The 24,782-nt window shown below is 36.5% G+C and overlaps 1 protein-coding gene across 1 annotated transcript in view; it reads left to right on the forward strand.

Moving 5' to 3' along the window:
• Positions 1-24,782, forward strand: part of LOC115217522 (potassium channel subfamily K member 12-like) — a 170,764-nt gene that overhangs the window by 109,359 nt on the left and 36,623 nt on the right. The gene's annotated exons all lie outside the window — the stretch shown is intronic.

Raw genomic sequence — 24,782 nt, forward strand, 5'->3', positions numbered from 1 at the left:
AAACAGAAATATTCCTCGCCATGAACAAGGAAACCGTAGCGTGAAGATAAACACTTTCCTATGACTAAATAATAATACAAGGAAATTTTACTCTCCTCCTTATCAATAATCAATTCAAAATACAATAGAGGTGCATTAAAAACTGGTATACACGATACTAAACCTGCAAAGCTAGCGATTATGGAATCACAATAAGGGGACATAGATTAAATGATACGATAACATTCCTTACTACTGGTCAAGGATAAATGATTGATATAGCAATGAATAGACCTTGGAGTGAAGAAAACTACTATTAAGGCAAAAAAAATAGGAATTCTATGGTCGGTGTTGTTCAACTAGTTAACATCGATAGATCTATGACGGTATTCAATAATAGAAGAACCTCAATTCTACGCTAAGAGTAATGTAAGATCGAATAGGAGCCTTCTACCCTGAGAATGACAACGATAGGCTGTACTTGTCCAGAAGAAAGGCTGGAAGAAATTTAATCAGTTTCCGGGACTGCATCGAAGCAGAGGAAAACAACGTAGGATGGTATATAAAAAATCCAGTGGAACCACAGTGAGCAATCAGACGTACCAATCATCAGCTGCCTAACGGATATCATTATGGTTTCGACATCTGAGCATTAACATTGAATCCAGCAGTGTCAACAACGTTAAAAGCCTCTGCTTCAGAATTAGTAGACAAGACGCAGGAGTGAAACATTGCCACAATATGTTCTTTACTCTATATCTGCTTATTGTTACAAATACAAACATCAGATATATACCGATAGTTATGAAGCAAAGAAACTTTAAAAATTGCAAAAAAGAAAATACAGACCTATCCATAATATGGACATTGTCACCGAGAATTATCGAATATAGAATCATAGAAAATTTAAACAAACTGATGAAGTAAACGTACTGAACAAAAGTTATTGAACATAATAAAAACACACTCGTTATCAACGCGTAAAACAGAAAATAATAGATTAATAATCAATCTAAGAACTACAAGCATAAAAATTAATTAAAGAATATAAACCTATAGACATTAGTACCCCACAATTTGTAACACATATTTCAATTATGGAAATATAATTAAACGAGCCAAGCGTAAACTAGTGGAATAACATATCACTTCAATCTTCTTTAAGCAACGTAACATGGGAATAAACCAGTGCAGAGCAATATCTATTAAATATAAACTTAATCATAGAAAATATATTTCAACGGAAATTTTTCCAAAAAGGACATATAAAATATATATGAAATTGTCTAAAATATCGACATCGCAACGAAAATAGCGATTAATATACATAAAACGCGAAAACATAAATCGAGCTAAATGTAAGAGAACAGATTGGCATATCATTTTTCACTATTAGATATTAATCGCCAACGACGTGGGAATAGATTGATGTTGACCTATAACTATTGAATATAAACTTTAATTTAGAAAATATATTTAAACCAATATTTTTAAGTAAAATTTTATATATAATCTAAGCTTGACTAAAAGTAACAAATCGCAATGAAGCTATTCATTATAAGAAATCAAAATAGCACAACGTGCAGCAAAGAAAATAACGACAATACACTTTACCTGTTTATTCAACTGCAGCTTACTGCCAAATGACCGTTAATAATCTATAGACACAGCAAGTTATGACGTTTCGTAAACGAATATGTCTATGTAGAAAATTGTGATCGAAGATAAAAAAAAATGTAATGGGTGTATATGCATATTTCAAACATCATTGCATTTTCATCAGCATCTCTTCTAATCCATCAAATAACTTCGGCTCTGAATTCTAAAGAAAATCTATGGTGATAAACTTAAAAGTGAAAATATTGCATTGCTAACACACTGTAAGACACTGTGTTGACTTGTAAAGCTATAATATACCTGGCAGTATATTATGGCTGCAAAACGAAATACTGTCTCCTTGCTAGCGATTAAATATACGTGCAAGTTGCCGGGAATGTGTTTAATATGTAAATTCGTCTATCCAATAGTGTTACACCACTAAATTTAGTACGTATTTAATCAATATGTTCGTGGCTAGTTGATAGGTTAGATGAGGTGGTGATGAAAGGGCAATAACTGTTGAAATATGAAAATACAGCCATTGCTTGTTTTCCACCTTCGATCGTATTGTTAACTTAAACGTATTTGTTTACGAAAGGTAGTAATGTGTAGTGCTGGCTTCGAATTCAATAGAAAATCTATAGAGATAAACTCAAGACTGAAAATATCACACTATTAACAAACGGCAATACACAATGCTGACTTGTAAACCTTTAATATACTTCATAGTATTTCAAGGTTGCAAAAAGAAACACTGTGTCTATTCTAGCAATTAAATATACGTAGTAGCTTCCAGGAATGGTTTCATAAAGTATCCTGCGCAGTATATGCATTATATATTAGTTCATTTTTAAAAATTTAAATGTATAACTATATTTCCAATTATAACTCATATTTTCATTTAAAGGGCGAGCTTTTGCAATGCAGCCTTAACGAGCGTTTGTAATGCCAGCGTGATAGTCCCTGGGCTCAGTTAGGTTTAGATGCTCAAAGGGGATTGCTGTTGAATTAAAAGTAACACATTTTAAGAGTACAGCATTGCGATGTAAAAGGTTAACGAAAATACACAACTAGAATTATCTAATGAATGATTGAAGCTTATGAAAATACGATATTGGAATTTCTCAAAGACTAGAAAGCAAGTACATTTTTGAAGTGACACAAATTTATAATTTATGATTTTTCTTTCATTGCGATAATTATTTTAAAACATGAAACGTATGATTCTCTCTCCATTAAAAATGTCTGGCTACTTTTCCTTGTATTTGTCTGATTTACGTACAATATTGTAAGTAAGTGGTGACGAAGTTGCTATTAAGAGTAGCTAAAACATTTTATACATTTGGCTTGTAATATATTAGCGTCTTATTTCTTGCCAATTTTTCTTCAAAATAAAAGTCGGAATTAGACGTGCATATGCATAATACTCTATGAAATTCGGTGTAATTGCCAATTTACATTATGTGTGTGTGTATGTGTTTAATGAAGGAAAGTGGATTGAATAATTTGGGTCGAACATTTCAGTAAGCTCTCCTTGTAAACAAAACCCGGCTAACAGGATGCCCAAGATTATAATAACACGTGTAGGTTGTTAACTCCGTGTGACAGGTATAAATTGTAAATCCGAAGTTTGTCATTAATTAGTATTTGTGATGTATTAATGATGGAGGATATTAGTATATAAATAAAAAAGGAATATTTTTAGTCATATGCTGTTTTATTCACTTACGCACGTTTCAAATGATTCCGTGAGCTGAATCCGTTATACTTGTTGGTTTGTATGCTTAATCGATCCTTTAATTGATTGGTTAATCAAATTATTCACGGGGCAGTTGTTTCTCGAGTCATTATTTTCAAAGCCCTAAAAGCATCTGATTTTTTTTAAGCATTCGCTCGTTACAAGATCTTTAGACCACTGGAAACGTAAGAACTACTAGAATAAAATGGACGCTAGACAAAAGGTGGCGATGTACATTAGTCTTAAAAGACTGGAGGTCATATTGAAGATGAAAACAAGCTTGCGGAAGGGAATTTCAAAGTTCAGAGGTGTGAGGGAAGAAACTGGTATTGTAAAGTGCTTTACGACACTTAGGAGGTTGCACAGTACACTGATGAGAACTGGATGCAAGTCTAGTCGATCGCTGATAAATTCTAGGAGGAGGAACCAGAGAAGAGAGCTCAGCTGAACAATGTCCATGAAAATGCTTGTTGAAAAGAAACTAGGAAGCCATATTTGGGAAGATACACACAATCAGAGTTTGTGGAAGAAGATAGCTGAAAGTACACATATTTTTTTCTCATAATTTATTACCCTGTAGCGAGTTATTGGTCTCATGAGATGGTTCTCTATTAGATTCAGGCGAAGTGTATGGGAGGAAGATAGTAATAGTGTTTGTTTAATGTCAAAATAAATTCGCATTTATGCGTGTAAGGTTATTTAAGTGCAAATCAATTCACAATAGAAAACAGAATGTCTAATAAAACCATTGCCTATGAGGATTATTCATTGAAATTCAAGTTTGCGATCATTTAATAAAATTACATTAAATATATATATTTTTAAAAATTAAGTTACTTTAAAGAGAATTTTATTAAAGGAAATATATTCGAGAGAAAGAACATATCACATTACTTTCGTTGTTAGAATAGCAGACTGCGATTGAAAATTGATGTAAATTTCCAAATTGTTAGGAACAGAATTCTTAAAAAGCTAATTAGTGGGTAAAACAAAAATGAAGGAAGGGAAATAAATAAAGAATGGGAAAAAATGAAGAAAGGGAAGTAAATGAAGAAAGGGAAAATATGATCCAAATATCGAATCAATTAATCCTAATTCAGGTTAGTAGGGACAGGATTTCTATAGATGGGTTCATAAGAAGAAATATAATCAAAAGTGACATAACTAAGGTATTTAATTTATCTATTTGTACTAGAGTTAGCTAATTATTTAAGATTTCTTTTTTGAGCAGATACGAATTATGTTGTTAGATTTTGTTGTAGTTTTTTATTAAAGCGGCTTTTGAGAAATTCAAGTCTTTCCTCGCTGCACAAATTGTACAAGGGATTCTTTCCATTATATGGAGGAGCACTACCTATTACATGCCACCCGACAGAATATTTGAAATTATTCTCCTTGAATCTACAAATAATTTCCTCAATGACGCAACGTTTCTGTCATATTTAAAGGAAAAAGTGTATTCATGGATCTGGAAGTGCCTCTTTAATAATATGCTTTTACAGGTGTCGTTACAGAACATTTATAAACTGTATTTTTCCTTAGACATTGGTTACGGTTCCCACAGTTATATAATTCATTCAGCCTATGGTTATATGAATTTGCATTTATAAGTGCAGATGTTATTCTTTGTATGAGACATTGGGTGATCAACACCCGCTGTATTTTCTTACATCTGACCAAATACATTTGTTTCATTAAAGTGAACTCAGACTTTAAATATATTCATAGTAAAGACTAGTTCCTTCCTCCGCTTCGAAGGTATTCAATTTTCACATGTTTAGAGTTGCTACAATAGCAATTATGTTCGGTGTTGCCGAAAATGCAAATTTTACAGTAACCCAAATGAAAATCCTACTATAATTGTTTGAAGGTATTAAAGAATTTCCATGGGTAATCTGTGGCTACCTGAACTGCGCACGAACCATTATATAAAGTAATCCGTCTTTATATGCCCTAATATTCTTGGGCTTGTTCTCATAATTAACATTAGTGTTGCTATTAGTTAGTATGTTGTCGTTTATAATGTTGCAGGGACAGATGCGCCCGTTTCCTTCTTTCAACTGTTATTCTTATTACCAGAGCTCTCATGCTATGACTTTCGCAGATAAACCGGACCAATACAGGACATACACAATTATATGTGCCATGCATTTCTTTAGTTTGTTATTTTTTATTATTATTTATGCGCCCTTTTCAAGCCTAGCCAGGCTCATGGGCCCGGTTTCCCGGTTTCTATGGCGTATGTGTTCCCCCCAGCTGGATGGAACGCCAGTCCATCGCAGCATTATCCAAGAAACAGGAAGAAAGAGTGAGAGAAAGTTGGGGCGAAAGAGTATAACAGGGGTCGCCACCACCCCCTGCCGGAGCCTCGTGGAGCTTTAGGTGTTTTCGCTCAATAAGCACACACAACGCCCGGTCTGGGAATCGAAACCCCGATCCTCCGACCGCGAGTCCGCTGCCCTAACCATTCTTATGCTCATTTTTATCTGGTATAATTCTCCCACTAATTCTTAAAAGCTTTTGCGTTTGCTTTTAGCTTGTTTTTGTTTTTCTTTTGTTTGTTTGCTTCAGTTATTAAACTACGGTCATGCATGGACATCGCCTTGAAAAATTTTTTTAGTCGAATGAGTAGACCCTGGTACTTATTTTATCTGTCAGTTTTATCGAACCGTTAAGTTACGGGGACGTAAACACGCCAACGCCAGTTGTCAAGCGGTGGTCACACACACGCACACACACGTATATATACATATACACATACACAAGACGGACTCCTTTCAGTTTCAAAATCCACTCACAAGGCTTTGGTCGGACCGAGGATATGATAGAAGACACTTGCTGTCACGCACTGAAACCGGAACCATGTGGTTGGGAAACAAACATGTGTGTGTGTGTGTTGTGTGTGTGTGTGTGTGTGTGTGTATGTGTGTGTATGTGTGTGTGTGTGAGTGTGGATATCATTTGCTGTTAGTGGCGCTAGGAAAGGATGTGACAAGCTTTCTTTTATTACTAACATTAAAAACTTCAAATTTTTCTTCATTTCAAGGGATGCGCATGCGTACACTGCTGCTGCTGCTGCTGCTGTTGTTGTTGTTGTCGTTGCTGTTGTTTACCTTACCTCGTCATGGTTCGAGCTGATATTAGTGCATTCTGTAAGGCGGTGAGCTGACAGAATCGTTAGCACGCCGGGCGAAATGTTCAGCAGTATTTCGTCTGTCTTTACGTTCTAAGTTCAAATTCCGCCGAGGTCGACTTTGCCTTTCATCATTTCGGGGTTAATAAATTAAGTACCAGTTACGCATTGGGGTCGATATAATCGACTTAATCCGTTTGTCTGTCCTTGTTTATCCTCTCTGTGTGGGTAGTAAAGAAATAGGTATTTCGTCTGCCGCTATGTCTGAGTTCAAATTCCACCGAGGTCGACTTTGCCTTTCATCATTTCGGGGTTAATAAATTAAGTACCAGTTACGCATTGGGGTCGATATAATCGACTTAATCCGTTTGTCTGTCCTTGTTTATCCTCTCTGTGTGGGTAGTAAAGAAATAGGTATTTCGTCTGCCGCTATGTCTGAGTTCAAATTCCACCGAGGTCGACTTTGCCTTTCATCCTTTCGGGGTCGACTAAATAAGTACCAGTTACACACTGGGGTCGATGTAATCGACTTAATCCCTTTGTCTGTCCTTGTTTGTCCCCTCTATGTTTAGCCCCTTGTGGGCAATAAAGAAATAAGAATCGTTAGTACGCTGGACGAAGTGTTTGACGGTTTTCGCCTGTCTTTACGTTCTGAGTTCAAATTCCGCTGTGGTTGACTTTGCCTTTCATCTTTTCGGGTTCGATAAATTAAGTAGTAGTGGAACAGGGGTCGATGTAATCGACTTGTCTCCTACCCCAACAAATTTCAGGTTTTGTGTCTTTAGTAAAAAGGGTGTTAGTGCATTTTGTCAACAAACTATATTTTTCTACTTTTTTGTTTTGTTTTGTTTTTTTTCTTGTTTTCTACTCGAAGGTGAAGAGATCTGTGACTTGAAAAAAAAATCTTCGGTTGAATGCAAACACAAAGAGAACTGAGAAATAGTCCAGAAATGACAAACCTTTATTTCTCACCGTTATGGGAGAGGTTTACGAAATCCAGAATTTCTCAGAAGATGAAATTAATTGAAGAATTACAGCTAAGTTCTTAATTGTGTTTAATTTAAATAGCTATTTTCTTCAAGTTTTCTCTTTGGCAAAGAAGTGAAAGTCTACCTCTACCCTAATGAATGATCAACGAACCATGAAAGACAATCTCTTTGAAAACTGAGGCCATAAAAGCATTCTTTACATCTGTTTTTACATTTCCTTAGAGTGTCACAGCAGACAATTTAATGGCTATGGTTTACTTGATTTAAATTTAACTATGAGTTTTAAAACAAAAGGTCTGGGTTTTGTTTTCTTTTTTGCAGTCATGCTTGGTGAATATCCAATTGTGCAGAACGAGGAGTCGCTCATCAGACGTCAAATCCAAAGCAAAATGATTTCGCCTGTGTAGGATGAATAATAGGAAGAAAATGTTATAGTAGTAGTAGTAGTAGTAGTAGTAGTAGTAGTGGAAAGAGGAAGAGGAGGAGGAGGGAAGGACCAGGAAGAGCAGCAGCAACAACACAGTGGTGGTGGTGGTGGTGGTAGTAGTAGTATAGTAGTAGTTGTAGTAGTAGTAGGAGGAGGAGGAGGAGGTGGTGGTGGTGGTGACGGTGGTGGTGGTGGAGGAGGAGGAGGAAGAGGAACTGCAACACTATAGTAGTAGTAGTAGTAGTAGATGGTGGTGGGGATATGGTGTCTGTATTTATTTTGTACCAAAATTGTTTGATATCCTTGTATCGTAGAAGCCAAGGAATCTATTAATTATCAATCAAATATTTCTTTTTTTTTTTTTTCAAAGTAAATAATATTCAAATAATGAGCAAACGGTGGAATTTAAAGTGCTAATTTGATTTTTAATTTGTATTGATCCAATTACGTTGTAGCGGCGAAGCTGAAATGCTAAAACTTCAATAAAATTGCAGTAACTACGTTGCTGACTAATTCAGTGAGATGATGGTAGTGAACAGGATGATCCATCGAGACGCCGTGGCTCGATGGATTATTATTGTTATTATTATTATTATTATTATTATTATTATTAGTAGTAGTAGTAGTAGTAGTAGTAGTAGTAGTAGTAGTAGTAGTGTTATTACCTCCGCCTTGTCAGTTTTGTTTGTTTGTTTGTTTGTTTGCCCGCTGGATGGATTCGGATGAAAATTTCAGGGATGTTTTGCCTCGTGACTGGCACAAACTGATTAGATTTTGGGATCGATCCAGTACCGTTCAAGGATTCTAGATTATTTTTCCCGCTTTTTTAATTTAACAGTTCTACTAGGCACTCTATTCCAATTTCCTTTACATTCCTCTTGATGCCTTCTGATACTGTTCCCAAGGATCCAACAATAATTGGCACTATCTTCACCGTCTTCATTTTCCTTAGCTGGGCTATTTCGTACTTAAGCAGGTTGTATCTATCTTTTCGCCTTCCTTCTTGACTATCCATGGGTCAAAGAGGCATGCACCTTCTCCAGCACCACTAGGTACGGTCTAGCACCTGATTTTTTTGGATTGGGAAATCCCAGAGAATTTTGCTAATCTCCGACTCCGCCACTCACTGCGGCTTGTCCTCATACCACATCTTGCCTCTCTCTAGCCCCCACTTTTTGCACAGTTTCCAATGTAGCACTTTCGCTACCTGGTCGTGTCGCCACAACTTGTAGTGGTTTTGGGCAAGTCAAGAGCATTCGTTCGTGATATGGGCAATGGTTTCATCCACCCTATTGCAGATGCGACACAGCGGCGACACTTACTCATTCCTAAGGTTCGTGGCCAAACCTTGGTCTTGCGCTGCCAGTATAGTGCTCTCGGTTTCTTTTTTAATGTTCCTTTCATCAGCCAATACCACATGTTGTTGTTATCATCATCATCATCATCATCATCATCATCATCATTATTATTATTATATTATTATTATTATCATTATTATTATTATTATTATTATTATTATATTATTATTATTATTATTGAGTGAGAGAGCAGTGCATGCCATCAAAGTGACACTGGGGTAAAATATACGAAGTCCAATATTACCCATCATGACTACTCATCTGATAGCGGTATACCAGACACATGCATCACAACAGTATGTGCGCAACATGGGGATCTCATATCAAGATAAGCAGCGCATGACCTTGCAGATGGGGCTCAATTAGAATTTTTTTCAGGTCGAGTAGCCTATCCACCTAAAAAGGTCCCTGAATAGGGATTGTTTACGGATGTTGAGCGACATACCCATGTTTCCAGAGGTGAATTATCCAAACCTCAAAGAATTCCTCTCAAAACACGGCTATGATGCTCCCCCACTACTTCTCCTTGTGATCAGAGATGCACATATCGTCAGCCACTAAAGGACATGCTCAACTGGTTACGGTCAAGCAACTAACAAGCAAATCTATGGTACTGAGCTGAATATCTGCTGCAGCCCATCTTTTATACCAAAACAAAACAATGTACATGATAACACTTCCAATCAGTTAAGATTGGAGATCCACTACCTGGTGCTGCATCAGGGCATTATCATCATCATCATCATCATCATCATCATAAAGTAATAGGATGAAGCTCATCATATTCTAAATCTCACTTAAATAAAGATTTACACTGTATATTGTAAGCCGAGGACACAGTCACCAATTCTACATTACGCCAGATCACCTTTACCAAGAGCAAATATACAAGTTAGCCGTCGACGCTTAGTTTCTGGTCGGCTGTTCGACATTCGATCACTTCGATCAGCTGTTTGATCCCGTTGTTTTTGCAGGATATATGTCTGTGTGTGTGCGCGCGCGCGTGTACTTTTATGCGTTATGCGTTTGTATATACATATATATATATATATATATGGTTTCAAATTTTGGAACAAGGTCAGCATGTTTGGGAGAGAGGTAAGTCGATTACATCGACACCAGTGCTCAATCGGTATGTATTTCATCGACCCCGAAAGGGTGAAAGAATGAATTTGGACTCAGAATGCAAAGACGGACAAACGTCATGAAGCATTTCGCCCGGCTTGCTAACAATTCTGCCAGCTCCTCGTCTTGTATACATACATACATACATACATACATACATACATACATACATACATACATACATATGAGATAGTATCAAAAAGTTCCAGGACCAGTTCTGTAGCGCACCAACAGATGACAGCACATGGCTGCTTGCGCAGTGAGAGCTAGCAGTGCCGTTCATGAGGCAGTGTTCCAAGTGACATCGCTGTGTTTACTTTACAAGTAGTGAAATTTGTTTTTTGTGATCACGTGTATGCTGTAGTCTGCGATTTTGTCATGAACAAGAGGTTGGAACAAGGAACCAACGTGAAATTTTGCGTTAAACTTGGGACGTCTGCTACAGAGACATTGAGCATGCTTCGACAAGCTTACGGCGACGAGGCTATGGGTTGTATGCAATGTTTCGAGTAGCACGAGTGCATCAAAAGGGGACACTGTCCCTGGGAAGACGATGAGCTATCTGGAAAACCTGCCACGAGTGTTACCCCCGAAATATGGAGAAAATTCATCAGCTGAGGATCTTCGAAAGAAAACCTACGACATTGCTGATGCTGTTTGTGTATGCAATCCTAAAGTATGAATTAAACTTGCGGCGTGTCTCTGCCAAGTTTGCATCCCGCCTGCTGACCACTGAGCAGGAGGAATGAAGTCTGTCAAGAACTCCATCAGTGTGCCTCTGATAACTTATCCTTCGTGTCGAGGATATCACCGGTGACGAGAGTAGGGTCTATGGGTACGACGCTGAGACGAAACAGCGGTCGTTACAATAGAAGAGCCCTTCATCTCTACGACCGAAGAAGGCACGACAGAGCCGCACGCTCAATCAAGAGCATGCTCATCGTTTTTGTTTTTAGACATCCGCAGTATTATGCATCAAAAGTTCGTCCTCTAGAACCAGACCGTTAATTGAGGGTTCTACAGCGACGTTTTGAAGCGTTTGAGAGAGGACAATTGGCGAAAGCGACCGGATCTGTGGAGCGCAAAGAATTAGATTCTTCACGACAGCAATGCACCTTGCCACTGATCTCTCCTCAGTCGTGAGTTTCTTGCCAAAAACAACCCACCCTATTCGTCAAATTTAGAACTATACACAAATTTAGAACTGTACACACGTCTAATTTTATGAGGACAATCCGTATATAGTTCTACGAATTATATTGAATAGGAACGATCGTACTGAAGAGTCCACGGACGATGATTACGTAAGTAAAATCGTTAATGACGAAATCGGTCTACGATTAATTCTGTATTTTGTATATTTTCATTTGTCTTACCCGCTTATGTTCTGGCGTTGGCTGAATTTCTCTAGAGAACATTCTTTTCTTTGTGGTAAGATCGTAGGTGATCTTCTTCTAGCATATTGGATGTCCACTTAGTGGTCATCTCTTATTATACGCATATACACACATATATATATATATATATATATATATATATATATATATATATATATATATATATATATATATATATATAACGCGCATACATACAAATATATATACACATATAATATACGCGCGTGTGCGTGTGTATACATATATGCACCCATATTCCTCCAGACGCTTTTTAAACCCACACTTCTCTGTTCCTACCTATTGATTAAGAAGATATTTTGACTGATGACTTTATTCACGTGGAATTGATGATATTTCGACTTGGCAACGGGTGATCACTCGGAATTATTGCACAGAAGCCTTAAGAAAACACACACAACGTTAAAATAATTATGCCTTTAATTAATGTGGTTTATTAACTGAAAAAATACTTCAAAAGATATGACTGAAAATTCAAGCTTAGGTGTTGTAGAGAAAAAAGGATTATAATTAAAAAGCTAATTTAAGAAGTTAATTACGGCTTTGTAACAAACTATTGATGATGGTGTTGATGTAGACACGCTCACAGAGTTCACCCCCAGGAAAGTTATTCTATAACCATAAATTATGTTACTTTTGGTGAAAGTTTATAAGTTAATCACCGAATTTAATGATTAACCTCTAATATTCAACTACTCTGGTTCTAGTTCCGTCATTGCATCGGAATAACACCTCGTATTCTAAAATCTTTACTGCTGGCTTTTTTTTACCCGCGAAACAAATACATGGAACATCATCAGAAGAAAAACATATTGTAGAACACCGGATTTAAAAACAACGTTATAGTATTTAGAGTTGTTATAAAATTGCTGTTTCAAGTTCCAGTGTGATCAGCTTTGTCTCTCAACCCTCCCCCATTCGAAATATATTGATATGATACCATAAGAATTTATAATACCTCTAGAATTTATGCACATCTCTGCTTAGCCTTGTCACCCTGTATTTTATTTACGGCAAGCCGCTGACTAGTATAAGTAGTCATTGAACTTTTTTTCTTTTTTTCGCCCTTTTCAAGCCTAGCCAGAGTCATGGGCCCGGTTTCTGTGGCGTATGTGTTCCCCCCAGCTGGACGAGACTTCAGTCCATCGCAGCGTTACTCAAGAAACAGCAAGAAAGATTGAGAGAAAGTTGGGGCGAAAAAGTACAACAGGGGTTGCCATCACCACCCTGCCGGAGCCTCGTGGAGCTGTAGGTGTTTCGCTCAATAAACACACACAACGCCCGGTCTGGGAATCGAAACCGCGATCCTACGACTGCGAGTCCGCTGCCCTAACCCCTGGGCCATTGCGCCTCCACAGTCATTGAACAGTGACGGGAATATCATAAGAAGGGTTTATCTCTCGTGTCAGTTTGCAGTGTCTACCTTTCCGACGCCTGCTGCAGCAAGGTAAATAACCACTCCGAAATGCATGCATCTAACAGTCTGGTTAGGGATCACTTTGAACTCACTCGGTGCATTTACGCCTATTTGTCTACAGTGAGACATTTTCTCCTTGACAAAACACAGTGAATGGCTTTCTTACGGGTTTGAATATGCCTCAGGCATATTTAAACTAGTAAAAAGTTTGTATTATATACATCACTATTTAGCGCTGTTACCTCGTCATACCTCTAATATAATGGTGGCATTTAATAAATTTCATTCCGTCCAACAATCGTTTGCTTTGTCTCAAACAAAGTAAATATGTAATTGTCTGCTTGATTCTTTGTGGACGTTTTATGTTTGTGTGTTCATGTGTATATGTATGTGTCTGTGTGTGTTTACACGCGCGCGTGTCTGTGTATGTAATATAGTCTTCATGTTACATACACAATCAAGTAATCTTCAAGCAGTAGAAAAACATTATTCAGATCAAACTTTTCGATCACTTAAAAATATGTTTGGGACATATCTAACCTGAAAATAGGCCATTTTCACTATGTTTGCCATGGAGAAAAATACTCGCTAGAATTTCTCTTCACTGCAATACTGCTTTGCATGCCAACCATGTTTTTAATAAGATGAATTCCAATGTAATTTTGGTCTTTAAGTTTTTAATTTTAGTCTCTATTAAAGCGGCGAACCGGCAGAATTGTTTGTACGCCGGGCGAAATACTTAGTGGTATTTCGTCTGCCGTTATGTACTGAGTTCAAATTCCGCCGAGGTCGACTTTGCCTTTCATCTTTTCGGGGTCGATAAATTAAGTACCAGTTACGCATTGGGGTCGATATAATCCACTTAATCCGTTTGTCTGTCCTTGTTTGTCCCTTCTGTGTTTAGCCCCTTGTGGGTAGTAAAGAAATAGGTATTTCGTCCGTCTATACGGTCTGAGTTCAAATTCCGCTGAGGTTGATTTTACCTTTCATCATTCTGGAGATGATAAAATAGGTAACAGTTAAGAACTGGAATCGATATAATCGACTTACCCTCTCCCCCAAGTTGGTGGCCTTGTGCCAAAATTTGAAGCCAATATTTGTGTCCGTCAGTGTGAATGCGCATTGTACTGAAACGTCACACGAACGACCGAAAGCCGGCAGTTTGGCCTCATCATCCAATTCCACTATGTGCATGTCTATAATACTCAAGTCTTTGATACTTCAGGTCAATAAGCAGCAGAAATGTACCATTGATAGACGTAATACTATAAATAGCGAAATCACCGTTTATTTGACGTAGTGAATCCTAATTGTCACATTTACCAATTAGACGATATCCACAAGTGGCGTATCCCAACGAGTATGTATTAGAACTCATACGCTGACTCCTTATATACTCCCAAATATTGTTTGTTAGATACAATATTTGGGGGGACAGACGCAGACACACAAACACACACACACACATACATATATATACGACGGGCTTCTTTCAGTTCCCGTCTACCAAATCCATTCACAAGGCTTTGGTCGACCCAACCACACGGTTCTGGGTTCAGTCCCACTGCGTGGCATCTTGGGCAATTGTCTTCTACTGTAGCCTTGGGCCGACCAAAGCCTTATGAGTTGATTTGGTAGGCGGAAACTGAAAGAATCCCGTCGTATGTATATATATATATGTGTGTGTGTGTGTGTGTGTGTGAGTGTGTGTGTATGTATGTATGTGTTTGTTGTTTGTGTCTGTGATTGTCCCCCCCACACATCGCTTGACAACCAATGTTGGTGTGTTTACGTCCGCGTCACTCAGCGGTTCGTCAAAAGAGACCGATAGAATAAGTACTAGGCTTACAAGGAATAAGTCCTGGTGTCTGTTTATTCGACTAAAGGTACTGCTCCAGCATGACCGCAGTCAAATGACTAAAACAAGCAAAAGAGTAAAGGGTAAAAGATATATATATATATATATATATCAATAAGCGACCGCGTGTGTAGCTTTGGGAATTTCCTTTCTCCGTCTTCCCTTCTTTGGACTTTTTCTATATTTCTGATGAAGAGCTCCACTCGAAACATGAAATCCTCTTTCTTTTCTTTCCTTTCCTGAGCGTCCAATAACACTGTACTTATATAACACGTCTTCGCGTTGTTGATCTTTCTTGCTTGTTCTTGTATGGATTGACTATATATATATATATATATATATATCAATAAGCGACCGCGTGTGTAGCTTTGGGAATTTCCTTTCTCCGTCTTCCCTTCTTTGGACTTTTTCTATATTTCTGATGAAGAGCTCCACTCGAAACATGAAATCCTCTTTCTTTTCTTTCCTTTCCTGAGCGTCCAATAACACTGTACTTATATAACACGTCTTCGCGTTGTTGATCTTTCTTGCTTGTTCTTGTATGGATTGACTATATATATATATATATATATATAATAGAAATATTAAAATTACTAAGTCTCTCTAAAAGAGATCACGGCAGCGTTCCTGGAAAATAATAGTTATCGCCATACTAATATGGCATTCTTATAAAAATAAGAATAAAGCTGTCCGCTTATTAGCTCCATGAGGCCATCGCCTTAAGTTAGCTATTCGATACACAAACTGTATCCATATAACCTTCGAACAAGGGAGGTCAGTCGCTCCACACTACTTGACCGACAGCTACAGACGCGTTTCGGGGTATTGCCCCTTTTCAATGTAGCGTAGTCAGACCAGTAGGTGTCGCTTCCGACAATCTCTGTTCGAAGGTTTTATTTACCTAGCTTCGGTGGAATACATCCACTTGTTTTCAATAATAGAAATATTAAAATTACTAAGTCTCTCTAAAAGAGATCACGGCAGCGTTCCTGGAAAATAATAGTTATCGCCATACTAATATGGCATTCTTATAAAAATAAGAATAAAGCTGTCCGCTTATTAGCTCCATGAGGCCATTGCCTTAAGTTAGCTATTCGATACACAAACTGTATCCATATAACCTTCGAACAAGGGAGGTCAGTCGCTCCACACTACTTGACCGACAGCTACAGACGCGTTTCGGGGTATTGCCCCTTTTCAATGTAGCGTAGTCAGACCAGTAGGTGTCGCTTCCGACAATCTCTGTTCGAAGGTTTTATTTACCTAGCTTCGGTGGAATACATCCACTTGTTTTCAATAATAGAAATATTAAAATTACTAAGTCTCTCTAAAAGAGATCACGGCAGCGTTCCTGGAAAATAATAGTTATCGCCATACTAATATGGCATTCTTATAAAAATAAGAATAAAGCTGTCCGCTTATTAGCTCCATGAGGCCATCGCCTTAAGTTAGCTATTCGATACACAAACTGTATCCATATAACCTTCGAACAAGGGAGGTCAGTCGCTCCACACTACTTGACCGACAGCTACAGACGCGTTTCGGGGTATTGCCCCTTTTCAATGTAGCTGTCGGTCAAGTAGTGTGGAGCGACTGACCTCCCTTGTTCGAAGGTTATATGGATACAGTTTGTGTATCGAATAGCTAACTTAAGGCGATGGCCTCATGGAGCTAATAAGCGGACAGCTTTATTCTTATTTTTATAAGAATGCCATATTAGTATGGCGATAACTATTATATATATATATATATATTGTTCTGAGTTTTGTTGGGGGTTTAGAGTAAATTAATAGATTGCTTCTTTTATGATTGCTAGGAAACGAGTTCCTCTTTCTCGTTACTTGCTCCATCTTTCTTTATTTCAAAAACTAAACAATACCAACAACTGAAGTGGATCTGGATTCAAGTGAAGCTTGATGTTTTGCAATTTAACTTACGTTTGCACCTTGAGATTTCACCCATATTATTTGGTCGTTATTTCCGTCGTGACTGTTTTTATAAAATTTTGCCTATCTCTTTAAAGTGGTTCTCACGTTCGGTGTTAGAGTTTCGGTGACAACTAATAAGAAATGAAAAGAAAGCTGGTAATATATGAGTCAAAATGAACTGAAATAATAATAAAAAAAAACGTTTCTGAATTACGAATCAGAAACGTCTTAAGAGAGATGGAAAACAATCTAAATCATGTCTCTTAAATATATATATATCTTTTCACATAAACGCATATATGTATATACATCCCTCGCATGTGCACACACACACACACACACACTCGCACACACACACATACATACACGCACACACAATCTATATTTGTACGTATACACGGACATGTATAACGACGCCCACATATATGCATAGATAGGCGTACACATGCACACATCAGAGCATACAAAAGCACACGTATACACACACACACACACACACATACATATAAATTGCTTTTGTTTTTGACTCTTATTGAAATTGATTTTCTTTAAAGAAATCAATAACTGACAAATTTTCCTTTCTAATTCCAATTCTGCTGCTTATAAACGAAAAATCGTCCTTAAACTTTCATTTAATGCCATTATAAAGTATTCTCTGCTCACTACTTTCCCGAAGATACCAGAAAAGAATATTTTGCTAGAATATAAGAATAAAAGAATATTCAGCACATTGCTTGCTTTGAATTCTGATTTTTTTTTTAAATCTTTATCGACCACATAATTTTATGAACTCTTTCAAAATCTTATACTAATCACATAAATAGTGATTTGAGTGCATTAAATCTTTTATATTATTATATATATATATATATATTCAGAGGGCGGGAAGAGAGAGATGATGAGATAGATATACCACTATATCGTATACACAGACAGACGTAGGTGAACAACGATATGTAGACAGAGACACCTTAAACTGTTATACTTAATCAGCTTTCAAAGAAAAATTCAAACCAAATTAGAAATTATATATTTTATATAATCTAATTTCGGTAAAATAGATATAACTTGAAAATATTAAAAATACATTAATGCCAGAGTGCCAGGACAGTGTATAAGTCACGCATATTCTTCACTCTTTTATATTCTTCATTTCTGTTGTTCAAAAAAACGATTCTGAATCATGATATAAATGCCATTTGTTTCGGCTTTGTGGGATAATGCAATACGTACAGCTTCATAAATATTTCATATTCTACAGATGGCTGTGGAAAATTTATTGATAGGATTACTTTACGGGAATAACGAAATGCTATCACACTAGCAAACCTCTTCTGAAGTCTGGTTTATGGCAACAGAAATGAATATTTCGAAATTGCTCAGCAAAAATACTGTATTGCCTTTCATTACCAATATAATCGAAGATATAATCCTGGAAATGAAAAGAACCAGATTAGTCTGAAAGCGATTTCAAATCTTTTGCTAGAAATGTTTTAAAGCTTACCAGCATTCTGAATTAAAACGGTTTTCCGCATTAGATGGAATAAGGAATGCGAGCTAACGGGTTTCGAATTTGCCAAATTATCATAAAGAAGTGTTGGGGGCATATTTTAATTAAGAAATATAATAATTACACTAATTAGGATATATTCTTCTGACCATAACTAAATAAGGTTAAGTAGCGGCTAATCAAAGCTGCAACTCAATAAGACCTTTTCTAATTATTAATTAAGGTGATTATCATTACTAATTAATGAGGGTGATGGTAACCTTGCATTAAATTGTAGTTATGGTTACCACAAGAGAGAGAGATAGAGAGAGAAAGAGAGAGAGAAAGAGAAAAAGAGAGAGAAAGAGAAAGAGAGAGAGAAAGAGAGTTAATTATCAGCAATATATTTATAATTAAGTAGTCAGAAGAAATATTTTATAATTAAGAATATTTTCGTTTGTTACGAGTTTAATTCGTGGGTCTGCAGAAAGCAACAGGAAACTATTCCAATGTATTATTCTTTAAAATCCTGGAATAGTCAAAACTACCATCTCTTTGCAACACGACAGATTTGACGGTCGATATACAGTTAACAACGCACAACAACAACTAATTATTTTCCATTTTAATTTTACGCTCATCAAATAGTGATTATTAACTCGCTTTATTATCAAAAATTAATTAGTTCCTTACATAGAGGAGAAATTACAAAGACCTGAGTGAAACGAGAAATAGTTCCCCAAGAATCTGCACTCACGATTTTGATTGATGTGAAACGATATAACTATTTAACTTTCTCTGCTTAAATCAATCTTTTCATAGACGTTAAATAATCAGTAAATAACCTAAAACAGATAAATAAAATAAATAGATTAGAAGTCCCACAAAAATGTTTGTATAATAGAAATGGAAGACAGTGGTTCTGCAAGGTTAAATGCAAGAAGGTAATTCTAATGATAGGTTATTGAATCAATTGGAATCAGCTTTAAAATCGACACCATCAGAATAGAAAAGATGAAGATGCTGAGAGCGATATCTCTATTTGAATAGACACTTACTGCAGTCCTTCAACTACGCATCGAGTCTAAATAGAGAAATTGAACATACTAGACAGTAAAAATATGCTGGAAGCAAGCTATCATTGAGAATTCCTGATACCATTTAGGAGTGTGTAATATGGTAACTGATTGTATAACAATAAAAACAAGAGAGTTGTTACATCTTAACTCGAAATGCATTAACTTCTATGACTTCTGTTTGCAATGAATTTTAGGTATAAAACAATCCTCATTGAAATAGATATCCTGCGTTTATTAAGTCTGTGTCGGTCCGTCTAAACGATCGAACATTAGCAGAGTAAAAGATATCTATGCATGTATAGGGGATCAAATTTTGATCAGTTATGTAAATTTGCTGGGAGTAAAGTTTCAAGAGAACCTTTTGAACTTCTTTCCGAAAGTTACATATGTTGAAATATCGAGAGATAGCTACTGCTATTTCCTGTATGTACCATATACCCCTTTGTATACTTAATCTTATCGGATGGCGAGCTGGCAGAAACGTTAGCACGTTGGGCGAAATGCGTAGCCGTATTTCGTCTGCCGTTACGTTCTGAGTTCAAATTACGCCGAGGTCGTCTTTGCCTTTCATCCTTTCGGGCTCGATAAATTAAGTACCAGTTACGCACTGGGGTCGATGTAATCGACTTAATCCGTTTGTCTGTCCTTGTTTGTCCCCTCTGTGTTTATCCCCTTGTGGGTAGTAAAGAAATAGGTATTTCATCTGTCTTTATGTTCTGAGTTCAAATTCCGCTGAGGTCGACTTTGCCTTTCATCCTTTCGGGCTCGATTAAATAAGTACCAGTTATGCACTGGGGTCGATATAATCGACTTAATCCCTTTGTCTGTCCTTGTTTGTCCCCTCTGTGTTTATCCCCTTGTGGGTAGTAAAGAAATAGGTATTTCGTCTGTCTTTGCGTTCTGAGTTCAAATTCCGCTGAGGTCGACTTTGCCTTTCATCCTTTCGGGGTCGATTAAATAAGTACCAGTTACGCACTGGGGTCAATATAATCGACTTAATCCCTTTGTCTGTCCTTGTTTGTCCCCTCTATGTTTAGCCCCTTGTGGGTAGTAAAGAAATAGGTTATTTAGTTTAATGGATTAAGTCATTTCTCTCTCTCTCTCTCTCTCTCTCTCTCTCTCTCTTGCTTTTAATTTTAATACCCTATAATTGCTTCGTTTTCCATCGCTACTTTATCTTTACGAATAAAATATGTTCCTTTTAGTTCAACGTCGATTTCCAAAAGCAATGTTCGATCAACTGATTAATGTCATATTAACTAAAAACTGATGCACTTCACATTCTTAAAAGTTTTATCAAAAGCAGACAAAACGAACGACTCCTAGCTTGCAGAAAGCTAAGATATCGTAATGAAATCAACTGTTCCGACCTTTATAAGTTCTACTAAGGATAGGAAATGAATGCAATCGTATTACATTAATACACTATTCAATGAGATTATTTCGGTAAAGGAAATAGAAGAGATACAATCATGACTTTAATCATACAATATAGGAAAACATATAGGATTTTTCTTGGTTTTGTTTTCAGTTTCAACTTCCGGTTATAAATATTTCACATCATATGACTTGCAGTGCAAGGAATTCTGTGTGCGGCATGGAGAACAAAAACTGACACTTTGCACGCCCGATACATTACAAACAACGAAACACAACATAAAGAATTTAGATGTTCCATTTTATTGAAATATAAATATAAGACACGAATATATATAAATTTCATTTGTGTAACTACGTACGAGTGAGTGTGTATGTGTGTATGCATACATACACACGCGCACACACACACATACTCACATACATACATATATCGAGAAAGAGAGAGAAAGAAAGTGAGAGAGGAATTGGCATGACTCCAATGTACGATTCGCATAAGGTTTCCATTTATAAAAATCAATACAGGTTTGGCGTGTTGTGTCTGGGTTGCGTGCGGATGGTGCGTGGTTCGGGAAGCTTAGAGAGAAATGAAGGGTTGTGTGTCATCTGCATAAAAGAGAGCGTTGCTGACCTCGGTGGAATTTCAACTCAAAATGGAAAGACCCGAAAGAATTACCGTTAAACCTTTCATCTGACGTGCTAACGATTCTACCAGTTCACTGTCTTTTAATGATGAAGATGATAATGATAATAATAATAATAATAATAATAATAACAATTATAATAATAATAATAATGATAACAATAATAATAATAATAATAATAAAATTAATAATGATAATAATAATGATAATAAAATAATAATAATAATAATAATAACAATAATAATAATAATAATGATAATAATGATAATAAAATAATAATAATAATAATAATGGTAATAATAATAACAATGATAATGATAATAAAATAATAATAATAATAATAATAATAATAATAATAATAATATAATAATAATAATAATAATAATAATGATAATAATAATAATAACAATAATGATAATAATAATAATAATAATAATAATAATAATAATAATAATAATAATAATAATCATACCCAAGGCACACAGAGCTGCGCTCGGTAGTGAAGTGAAAGCACGCTATAAAAATAAAACTACTAAATAATAATAATAATAATAATAATAATAATAATAATAATGCAATTCGGCCTCGATAAATGTGCAAAAGCTACCTTTATCAAAGGAAAAATGACAGAAACATCTAACGTTAACCTTGACCAGCAGAATGTCATAAAAGAACTAGACCCAGCGGAGAGCTACAAGTACCTAGGGGTAAATGAAGGGAACGGAATAAGGCATTCAGAGATGAAGGAAAGGATCAGGAGAGAATGCTATCGAAGAGTGAGAGCAATACTCAAGACAGAGCTGAATGCAAGAAACAGAATCGAAGCGATCAATGCATTAGCCATACCAGTCGTGACTTACAGTTTCAATATTGTTAACTGGTCAATTACTGAAATACGTCAGCTCGGCAGAAAAATAAGGAAACTGTTGACAATGCATAGAATGCACCACCCTAAGGCAGATACAGAACGACTCTATCTGCCAAGAAAAGAGGGAGGCCGTGGTCTTTTGCAACTGGCAATAACAATGAAGATTGCTACAATTGGCCTAGACACCTACCTGAAAAAGTCTGAGGACTGGATGTTAAAACTTGTCTCAAAACATGAAAACAAGAAAGCATCATACTCAGTCACAAAACAGGCAAAGGAATACAACCAATTTCGGAATTAGAGATAGACATACAAGAAACAAGCACAGAAAAAGCTAGGCGCATGAAAACCCGTGCCAAAACTGCGGTCTTAGATATTCTGAATAATAAATGGCAAGAAAAACCTCTCTATGGCAAATACCCAAAGAGAGCGAATAACGCAGATATCGACAAAGCCCTGACCCATCAATGGCTAATGGCCTCTGGCTTAAAATCTGAAACAGAGGGGTTTATCATAGCAGCTCAAGATCAATGCCTACCAACAAGAAACTACCAGGCCAACATATTAAAGAACGGCAGTAGCCCAACATGTCGTGTATGCCGACAACAAAATGAAACCATTGATCATGTTGTCTCCAAATGCAGTCTTCTAGCGCCTACAGAGTACCTCAATAGGCATGATAGAGCTGCACAATATATTCACTGGGTAATTTGCAAAAACCTGGATTTGCCCCATGAAAAAAACTGGTGGGAACACAATCCACCTCCAGTGCTTGAAAATGACCACATCTCACTCCTCTGGAACTTCACCATTCAAACTGACAGGAAGATAGATGCAAATAGGCCAGACATCATATTGAAAGACTTCAGACAAAGAACATGCCTCCTCATTGATATGACTGTCCCAATCGATATAAACGTATCTGTCAAGACCTACCAAAAACTGAGCAAATATAAAGATCTTGAAATAGAAATCAGCAAAATGTGGAAGCTGAAGACTAAAACAATACCTGTTGTCAGGGGACTAATTGCTACCTAACTCAGATACCAGGAAACCCCAAAATGGCAGAAATTCAAAAGATAGTGCTCATGGGAACTGCTCATATCCTACGCAAAATACTCTCTATGTAATCCCAAGGTTTAAAACAAATTTCTTTTTTATTCTTATTTTTATTTTTTTTATTTTATTTTTTATTTTTTTTTTTTTTATGTATTCACTAGTACAACACCAAAAAAAAACCCTAAATATATGGCACAGAACTTCCAACCTGTTGTCTCGTGAGGTCTCTGGGTGAGACTTGGAGCCAACTTGTACAGATATAAAGAAAAAGTCAAACATAGAATAATAATAATAATAATAATAATAATAATAATAATAATAACACCGGGGGACTTTTAAGAGAGAACACCGGGGGACTTTTAAGAGAGAACACCGGGGGACTTTTAAGATGTAAGAAGGAAAATTCAGAGCTCCGAAACCTATCCACAAACATCGAAAACAAGGACATCCTATGGAGCCAAAGTTTTACTAACAAAGAATTGGACTGTATCCGAGTAAGTAATACAAATTGAAATTTATTACTATTTTCGAAACGAAATGATGTATTTTGACTCGATATCATCTCCACCTCTAACACATGTAAACATGCGTGAAACATCACGATCATCTCCGACCCCAAACACCATGTACAAAGGAACTACGAAGAAATTAAATGCCACCGATACTATTCAACCCAAGAATAACAATCGAGCGGTACGTACATTAAACCTACAACAAAAAATGTACGAAAAACTACACGTGCGAAATAATGTGACAACAGAAATAAACGGACCGGTACCCTACGAAAATGACGACCGTCAAAATAATGGGCCGGACGTTGTACCTCATGTCCCGCAAATAAAACCCAAAAGACGTAAATGGACACGTGAGGAATACATTTCTATCTTACACGTATACTTCACAGCAGTACTCTACCCAAAAAATGAAAATACAACAACACATACATATAAAATATGGAAGGAAAATAATAGAGATTTAGACTTGGATACAGCAATGAACCCTAATAAATTAGCTAACGTACGAAGATACATTCTCAACACAAAAAAAATATCAGAAATAGAAATAGAACACCTAAAAGAAAACATACACCAGGAAAATGTAGATAGAAGCCACACAACAATGCCCATAATATAAACACTGAAACTGTAAAACACGAAGACAAACGCAACATTCCCAACAAACACGATGTAAACAACGAAGGGGAGCCTAATGATTATGATAATATAAAAAATAAAATAATCAAAGAACTAAAAACCACAGAGCTCAAAATGGACCACCGACCATACCTCCCAAGAATAAA

Source organism: Octopus sinensis, linkage group LG11 (genome assembly GCF_006345805.1).
Source record: "Octopus sinensis linkage group LG11, ASM634580v1, whole genome shotgun sequence".
Lineage (NCBI taxonomy): Eukaryota > Metazoa > Mollusca > Cephalopoda > Octopoda > Octopodidae > Octopus > Octopus sinensis.